Source organism: Hyla sarda, chromosome 10, assembly GCF_029499605.1.
Source record: "Hyla sarda isolate aHylSar1 chromosome 10, aHylSar1.hap1, whole genome shotgun sequence".
In the NCBI taxonomy this organism is placed as follows: Eukaryota; Metazoa; Chordata; class Amphibia; order Anura; family Hylidae; genus Hyla; species Hyla sarda.
In genome coordinates this window covers 75,553,834-75,563,290 of record NC_079198.1, presented here as the reverse complement: position 1 = coordinate 75,563,290, position 9,457 = coordinate 75,553,834, and positions in this window count along the sequence as shown.

Below are 9,457 nucleotides of genomic sequence, written 5' to 3'. Positions count from 1 at the left end.
ATACTGTGGAAGCCCAGGCAAAAGTAATCGCAGGCTGGTGTTTTACTCAAATACTTATTTAAACGTACTGTAGCGCATTCTTCTGCCCTCATAAGTGAATACCACATATCTAAGTGATGTACTATTTTGTACCTATTAAACTCTCTAGGGCCTAGATGCTGTGAAAGGATAGCAAAAAGCACACACCTGCTGCTGTTCTAGACAAATACTGTTTTAAGCACAGTGAAGCGTATTGTACTCCCCTCATATACACACTAAGTATGTCAGGCAGAGAAGTGCAAGGACATGCACAGAGGAGTGGCAGAGGCCTAAATTCGTCAGGCGCAGGCAGAGGTCGTAGCAGAGGTTTTTCACCTCTTTCAAAAAGCCAGGATACACTGGCGAAATGTCAGATAGAGAGGCTGTAATGTTTTTATAAAACGGCATCCCAGTGGCTGAATAAGAAAGCTCTAATAGAGTAGGGGGTCTCCCAAGTCAGTGGTGGCAGCGCTGTCTGGGGGCACCTTTAACTAACTATAGTGACACTGGTCACCATATATGCTATTTGCGGTTTACACTGTGACCACTAAGTGGATGACCGAAATTTTAAAACTTTTTCATTATGGTACCAAATAAGCACTAGTATTTTTATAGTAGAAATAAAAGTTAAGCTTTATATATTAGATTTAAGTTGTCTCTAGTTTAGGGCAGTCCTTAGGGACTAGTCCCTAAAATTGTTGTTAAATATGATTGATTGGTTCACTTGGTCATCCACTTCATCCCAAGTGACATCCGACACCCCCAGTCAACAGTCGATGGGTTCCTCAGACTCAACCCTCAGTTGGCATGGCCCTCATGCTGCTGCTGCCACCTCCAGGCTGTCATTGTGCCACCATATGGTCTCCTCATGCTGATGCTGCCACCTCCAGGCTCTGTCATTGTGCCGCCATATGGTCTCCTCATGCTGATGCTACCACCTCCAGGTTCCCTCATTGTGCTGCCATGGATACTGCAAAACATAATTTAGGTGCTGGTCCACAGTTAAAGAAATTTCTCAAGTATGTATTGAGGATGTGCATTAGCTAAAACTTAACTTTTCTTAGGATAAAATATATGAACGCAAACATTTTTTGAAATCTAACAAAAGGAAAGGTGTGCAAAAAACACAACGTGCCACCTACACCACCAAGAACTGTTGCGATGTAAAGACCTCTAAAAGGTGGAAGGGAACAATGTATGGCCCATTGTAACAGGTGGGGGGAAAAACTTTCCCTGTAAGGCCCAACTCTCTAAATATTTATTCCCTTATTGGTTTCACTTTTACGGGCCACTGTTCAAAAAACATGTGAGGTATAAGTACTCACTGTTACCCTTGTTATGTTCCTGGAGGGGTGTAGTGTCCAAAATGGTGTCACATGTAGGGGTTTCTGCAGTTCTGGCACCTTGGGAGGTTTGTAAATGCACATGGCCCCCGACTATAATTTCAGTAAAATTCTCTCTCCAAAAGTCTAATGGCGCTCCTTCTGTTCTGAGACCTGTAGTGCGTCAGCGAGCACTAAACGAGAGCACTTAATGTCCACAATGGGGCGTTTTCTTAATCGGGAGAAATTGGGCTTCAAATTTTGGGGTCCATTTTCTCCCCCTTGTGAAAAAGAAAAATTTGGGGTAACATCAGCATTTTAGTGTTAAAAATGAAATTTTCCATTTTCACGTCCAACTTCAATGCAAAGTCACCAAACACCTGTGAGGTGTTAAGGCTCACTATACCCCTTGTTATGTTCCTTGAGGGGTTTCGTTTCCAAAATAGTATGCCATGTGTTTTTTTTTTTCTTTTTTGCTGTTTTGGCACCATGGGGGCTTCCTAAATGCAACATACCCCCTAAAAACCATTTCAGCACAATTCTCTTTCAAAAAGCTGGATTTTGCTCCTTGTCTTCTGAGCATTGTAGTGCACAAGCAGAGCACTTAACATCGACAAATGGGGCATTTTCTTAATCGGGAGGAATTGGGCTTTACATTTTGGGGTCCATTTTCTCCTATTTCTCCTGGTGAAAAAGAAAAATTTGGGGTGACACCATCATTGTAGTGTTAAAAATCAAATTTTCCATTTTCACATCCAACTTCAACACAAAGTCGTCAAACACCTGTAAGGTTTTATGGCTCACTATACCCCTTGATACATTCCTTGATGGGTGCATTTTCCAAAATAGTATGCCATGTGTTTTTATTTATTTTTTTTTATTTTATTTTTTTGCTGTTCTGGCACCATTGGGGCTTCCTAAATGCAACATGTCCCCCAAAAAACCATTTCAGCAAAATTATCTTTCAAAAAGCCAAATGTTGCTCCTTCTGAGCATTGTAGTGCACCAGCAGAGCACTTAACATCCACATATGGGGCGTTTTCTACATCAGAAGAAATTGGGCTTTAAATTTTGGGGTCCATTTTCTCCTATTACCCCTTGTGAAAAAGAAAAATTTGGGGTAACACCATCAAGGGTATAGTTTCCAAAATAGTATGCCATGTGTTTTTTTTTTTTTTTTGCTGTTCTGGCACCATGGGGGCTTCCTAAATGCAACATGGCCCCTAAAAACCATGACAGCAAAATACATTTTTTTCAAAAACCCCACAGTTGCTCTTTCCCTCTTGAGCCATGTTGTGAGCCCACAGAGCACTTATGTGTCAACCTATGAGGTATTTCCATACTCGTGAGAAATTGGGCTACAAATTCTAGGGGGCTTTTTCTCCTTATACCACTTTTAAAAATGAAAAAAAAATGGGGCTACAAGAACATGTTAGTGTAAAAAGAAATGCAGATTTTGATTTTTCTCCTCCACTTAGCTGCTATTCTTCTGAAACACCAAAAGGGTTAACAAACTTTCTGAATGTCATTTTTAATATTAAGAGAGGTTTAGTTTCTAAAATGTGGTCATTTATGGGGTATTTCTAAGAGAAAGGCCCCTCAAATCCACTTCAAACTTAAAATTTGGAAAATTGCTGTTATACTTTGAAGCCCTCTAATGTCTTCAAAAAGTAAAAACATGTCAACTTTATGATGCTGTATAATAAAGACTTGGTACATGGTTTTTTGTAGATCCATCACTGTGAAATTTATTAAGCAATCCAAAACAAGGTAACGTTTCAGACCAGTGAGGACCTTCATCAGACCAAATTGCTGCGGAATGGAAAGCTGCGGAGGCTGTAAATGTCTCAACACTCCAGCGACTATAGGCCACCTATCCATATGCCTTTTACACGGCTATGAACATTTCTCTGCTTTCCATTCACAGCCTCCACAGCAATCCAGTCATAGGAAGGTCCTCACTGGACCAAAACATTACCTTGTTTTGGATTGCTAAGTTTCACACTGATGTATCTACAAAAAACAGTGTACCAAATCTTTATTATACTGTATTAAGGATTGGGACTCCTACTTCACTTCTCAGAGAGTGATGTAACTCTACTTAAACTTTATGATGCCAACATAAAGTAGACATATAGGGGGATATTTATCAAAGCTGTCTATGTCCCGCATCAATATAGACAAAACTACAGAGGGTTAGGCTGGTCTATTGTTCGCCTAATTTATCAAATGGCGCATGGCTCTTGATAAATTCTGTGCAAAGACTTCATGATCTATGCTTTGGTCTATATTTAACCCCTTAAGTACCAGGCCATTTTAAACCTTAGGTAGAAGGGAAGACAGGAAAAAGACGGGTATAAAGCGCAAACCACTCCAGACGTCTCTTCAAAAGGTAATATAACTTTATTACAGCCACATACAATGCGTTTCGAGGCGCATGCCTCTTCTTCAGGTAACAGGCTTATCTGTATGTTAGTGCCTCTGTGAACTTTTTATAACTAAAAATGGGGCAAAAAATCGGGGCTTTTTTGGCCCCGCCCTCTGGGTGGAGCCCAACTTGCAGGTAATGCCCAGGTGTTTGGCTCACATTGTTTAAAACACAATAAATAATAAACTGTAAAACACATTGAAGAATAATGTATAACAATATAAAGCTGCTGGTTCAGTATGGATGTCATTCGGGACGATATGCTTCTTAGCGAACCATGGAGGCAAGGCCGGCGCAGGCGCTCTGTGTTCAGAGCAAGCCAGACTTCTGCGCCGGCGCGTTCTCTATCACAGCAAAGGATTCTCTTCTCTGGAGTCTTTCAAAACGATCATGGAGATTTGCTGGTATACAAATCTCCATAATCGTTTTGAAAGACTCCAGAGAAGAGAATCCTTTTGGATTTATAAACTGAACACTTTAACACCTATGGGTCTCAATGAATGCATGGATTTGATTTATTGACAAAGCACCATCCAGGGGTGATTGATTTGACTGATGGAGTTCTCTGTCCAATAGCCTGGATTGGTAAACCATCCAATGGCCTGGACCTAATTTATGGAATACACCATTGAATATCTAGGCTTTTCCTATTTGAGTACAACATCTAGATACCATAGATTTATTTTGAATATCATTTAGGTGCCATATGAATATATGCCAATCAATCAGTTCCAACAACTTCAACCAGCTCAAACAACTTCATCTCTCTCTTGCAGCGCAACCAGTTGCAAAAATAAAATCCTGTCTGGTACACATAAATACCCATTTACTAGCATATGCGCTATACTGAGTCACCACACTCACACTATTCTTAACAGTGACAGCATGCACATTAGGAAACCATAAGATCCATAATCATTTGGATATTGAGATACCCACCTGAATGGAATATCAATTTAACTCCATGTAAATGTCATCTTAATTTTATACCATTCACGTTCAGCATGCTGCCTTTTTATTTGTATGATTATCATAACAGCGGCATCCCGGCACAGCACGAAGTGCGCGTGCGTGATGTCCATTTTCCCTTTACTATAGCGGAGAGAACATGCTGGCGCAGTAGCGCCGCGAGTATTGTAGGGAGTACGCATGCGTGATACTCTCTCCGCTGTGATAGAGAGAACGCGCCGGTGCAGAAGTACGGCTTGCTCTGAACACAGAGCGCCTGCGCCGGACTTGCCTCCATGGTTCGCTAAGAAGCATACCGTCCCGAATGACATCCATACTGAACCAGCAGCTTTTTATTGTTATACGTTATTCTTTAGTGTGTTTTACAGTTTATTATTTATTGTGTTTTAAACAATGTGGGCCAAACACCTGGGCATTACCTGCAAGTTGGGCTCCGCCCAGAGGGCGGGGCCAAAAAAGCCCCGATTTTTGGTGCCATTTTTAGTTATAAAAAGTACACAGAGACACTAACATACAGAGAAGAGTGTTACCTGAAGAAGAGGCATACACCTCGAAACGCGTTGTATGTGGCTGTAATAAAGTTATATTACCTTTGAAGAGATGTCTGGAGTGGTTTGCGCTTTATACCTGTCTTTTTCCTGTCTTCCCTTCTACCATATCCATCGGCTGGAGTTCTATCCACGCTGACACGGGAAGAGCAGCACCACTATCCACCTATACGCTTCAAGTAGTTGTGAATTCTTCACAACTAACCCAGGTGAGCACCTACACTTAAAACCTGTCAGTGCATCTCCTGCCTTATTAGATATATTGTCCCATGGGAAGCTCTGCCTTTTTTATCTTATAGAGACAATTTTACACCTTAGGATCAGAGCGTTTTTTGCACATCTGACCACTGTCACTTTAAACATTAATAACTCTGGGATGCTTTTAGTTATCACTCTGATTGTTTTTTCATGACATATACTACTTTAACATAGTGGTAACATTTTGTGGTAACTTGCATCCTTTCTTGGTGAAAAATCCCCAAATTTGATGAAAAATTAGAAAATTTTGCATTTTTCTAACTTTGAAGCCCTCTGCTTGTAAGGAAAATGAAAATTCCAAATAATTTCTTTTATTAACATATACAATATGTCTACTTCATGTTTGCATCATAAAATTGACATGTTTTTACTTTTGGAAGACACCAGAGGGCTTCAAAGTTCAGCAGCAATTTTCCAATTTTTCACAAAATTTTCAAACTCACTATTTTTCAGGGACCAGTTCAGGATTGAAGTGGATTTGAAGGGTCTTCATGATAGAAATTCCCCACAAATGACCCCATTATAAAAACTGCACCCCCCAAATTATTCAAAATTGTTTTAACCCTTTAGGTGTTTCACAGGAATAGCGGCAAAGTGAAGGAGAACATTCACAATCTTCATTTTTTACACTTGCATGTTCTTGTAGACCCAATTTTAGAATTTTTACAAGGGGTAAAAGGAGAAAATGTATATTTATGTTTGTATCCCAATTTCTCTCGAGTAAGCACATACCTCATATGTTTATGTAAATTGTTCGGCGGGGGCATTAGAGGGCTCAGAAGCGAAGGAGCAACAAGGGGATTTTGGAGAGTACGTTTTTCTGAAATGGTTTTTGAGGGGCATGTTGCATTTAGGAAGCCCCTATGGTGCCAAAACAGCAATAAAAAAAACACATGCCATACCATTTTGGGAACTAGACCCCTTGAGGAACGTAACAAGGAATTAAGTGAGCCTTAATACCCCACAGGTGTTTCACGACTTTTGCATATGTTAAAAAAAAATAAAAAAATTCACTAAAATGTGTGTTTCCCCCCAAATTTCACATTTTTGCAAGGGTTAATAGCAGAAAATACCCCACAAAATTTGTAACCCCATCTCTTCTGAGTATGGAGGTACCCCATAAGTTGACCTGAAGTGCACTACGGGCGAACTACAATGCTCAGAAGAGAAGGAGTCATATTTGGCTTTTTGAGAGCAAATTTTGCTCGGGGGGCATGTCGCATTTAGGAAGCCCCTATGGTGCCAGGACAGGAAAAAAAAAAAAAACACATGGCATACCATTTTGGAAACTAGACCCCTTGAGGAACGTAATAAGGAATTAAGTGAGCCTTAATACCCCACAGGGGTTTCACGACTTTTGCATACGTAAAAAAAAAAAAAAAAAAATGTGTGTTTCCCCCCAAATGTCACATTTTTGCAAGGGTTAATAGCAGAAAAGACCCCCCAAAATTTGTAACCCCATCTCTTCTGAGTATGGAAATACCCCATGTGTGAACGTCAAGTGCTCTGCTGGCGCACTACAATGCTCAGAAGAGAAGGAGCGCCATTGAGCTTTTGGGAAAAAATTTTTTGGAATGGAAGTCAGGGGCCATGTGCGTTTACAAAGCTCCCCATGGTGCCAGAACAGTGGACCCCTGCCCCCCCACACGTGACCCTATTTGGAAACTATACCCCTCACAAAATTTAATAAGGGGTGTAGTGAGTATTTACACCCCACTGGCGTTTGACAGATCTTTGGAACAGTGGGCTGTGCAAATGAAAAATTACATTTTTCATTTTCACGGACCACTGTTCCAAAAATCTGTCAGACACCTGTGGGGCGTAAATGCTCACTGTACCCCTTATTACATTACATGAGGGGTGTAGTTTCCAAAATGGGATCACATGTGGATATTTATTTTTTTGTGTTTATGTCAGAACCGCTGTAAAATCGGCCACCCCTGTGCAAATCACCAATTTAGGCCTCAAATGTACATGGTGCGCTCTCACTCCTGAGCCTTGTTGTGTGCCCCCAGAGCATTTTACGCCTACATATGGGGTATTTCTGTACTCAGGAGAAATTGCGTTACAAATTTTGGGGGTCTTTTTTTCCTTTTAATGCTTGTGAAAATAAAAAGTATAGGGCAACACCAGCATGTTAGTGTAATTTTTTTTTTTTTTTTTTTACACTTACAAGCTGGTGTAGCCCGTACTTTTCCTTTTCATAAGGGGTAAAAGGAGAAAAAGCCCCCCAAAATTTGTAGTGCAATTTCTCTTGAGAACGGAAATACCCCATATGTGGCCCTAAACTGTTTCCTTGAAATACAACAGGGCTCCGAAGTGAGAGAGCTCCATGAGCATTTGAGGACTAAATAGGGATCGTATAGGGTGGACATAGGGGTATTCTACACCAGTGATTCCCAAACAGAGTGCCTCCAGCTGTTGCTAAATTCCCAGCATGCCTGGACAGTCAGTGGCTGTCCGGAAATGCTGGGAGTTGTTGTTTTGCAACAGCTGGAGGCTCCGTTTTGGAAACACTGCCATACAATACGGTTTTCATTTTTATTGGGGGGGGGGGGGGGGGGACAGTGTAAGGGGTGTTCATGTAATGTTTTACTCTTTATTATGTGTTAGTGTAGTGTAGTGTAGTGTTTTTAGGGTACATTTGCACTGGCGTGTTACGGTGAGTTTCCCGCTAGGAGTTTGAGCTGCGGCGAAAAATTTGCCGCAGCCCAAACTTGAAGCAGGAAACTTACTGTAAACCTGCCTGTGTGAATGTAACCTGTACGTTCACATGGTGGGGGGCAAACCTCCAGCTGTTTTAAAACTACAACTCTCAGCATGTACTGACAGACCGTGCATGCTAGGAGTTGTACTTTTGCAAAAGCTGGAAACACACTGGTTGGAAAACCTTCAGTTAGGTTCTGTTACCTAACTCAGTATTTTCCAACCAGTGTGCCTCCAGCTGTTGCAAAACTACAACTCCCAGCATGTACTGATCGCCGAAGGGCATGCTGGGAGATGTAGTTATGCAATAGCTGGAGGTACACAACTACAACTCCCAGCATGCAGAGACAGCTGATTGCTGTTTGAACATGCTGGGATTTGCAGTTTTGCAACATCTGGAGGGCTACAGTTTTAGAGAACACTGCAAAGTGATCTCCAAACTGTGGTCCTCCAGCTGTTGCAAACCTACAATTCCCAGCATGCCCAGACAGCAAACAGTTGTTTGGGCATGCTAGGAGTTGTAGTTTGCAAGATCTGGAGAGCTACAGTTTAGGGACCACTATATAGTGGTCTCAAACTGTAGCCCTCCAGCTGTTGCAAAACTACATATTCCAGCATGCCCAAACAGCTGTCTGGGCATGCTGGGAGTTGTAGTTTTGCAACATCTGGTTGGCTACAGTTAGAGACCACTGTAATGGTCTCAAACTGTACCCTGCAGATGTTGCTAGGCAACTCACCGGCTTCCGTCGGATCCAGCCGCACGTCATTGTCGCCCGCCGATCTCCGTCGCCCGCAGCCTCCGTCGCCCGCCCGGATCGGTAAGTGGATCTTCGGCGCCGGTCCCCATCGTTTCCCTGTCCTGCCCCGCCTATTGTGGGTGGGCAGGACAGGGAAAACGAAAGTTAACCCCCCTGCCCCCGATCTGCTATTGGTGATCGCGTCTAGACCACCAATAGCAGGGATAGGAGGGGTGGCACCCCTGCCACCTCACTCCTATCGCTTCAGGGGGATCCTAGGTGTCCTAGACACCCGCGATCCCCCTTACATTTCGGGTCACCAGGTCACTATATGCTAAAATTAGCAGACACGAAAATTTGCATGTGCGAAAATTAGCATATGCGAAAATTAGCATAAGTGAAAATTCGCATATGCGCCTGTCTCACACAGTAGTATTAGAGCCTTCTTTAGACCACACAAGCTGGAAGCAG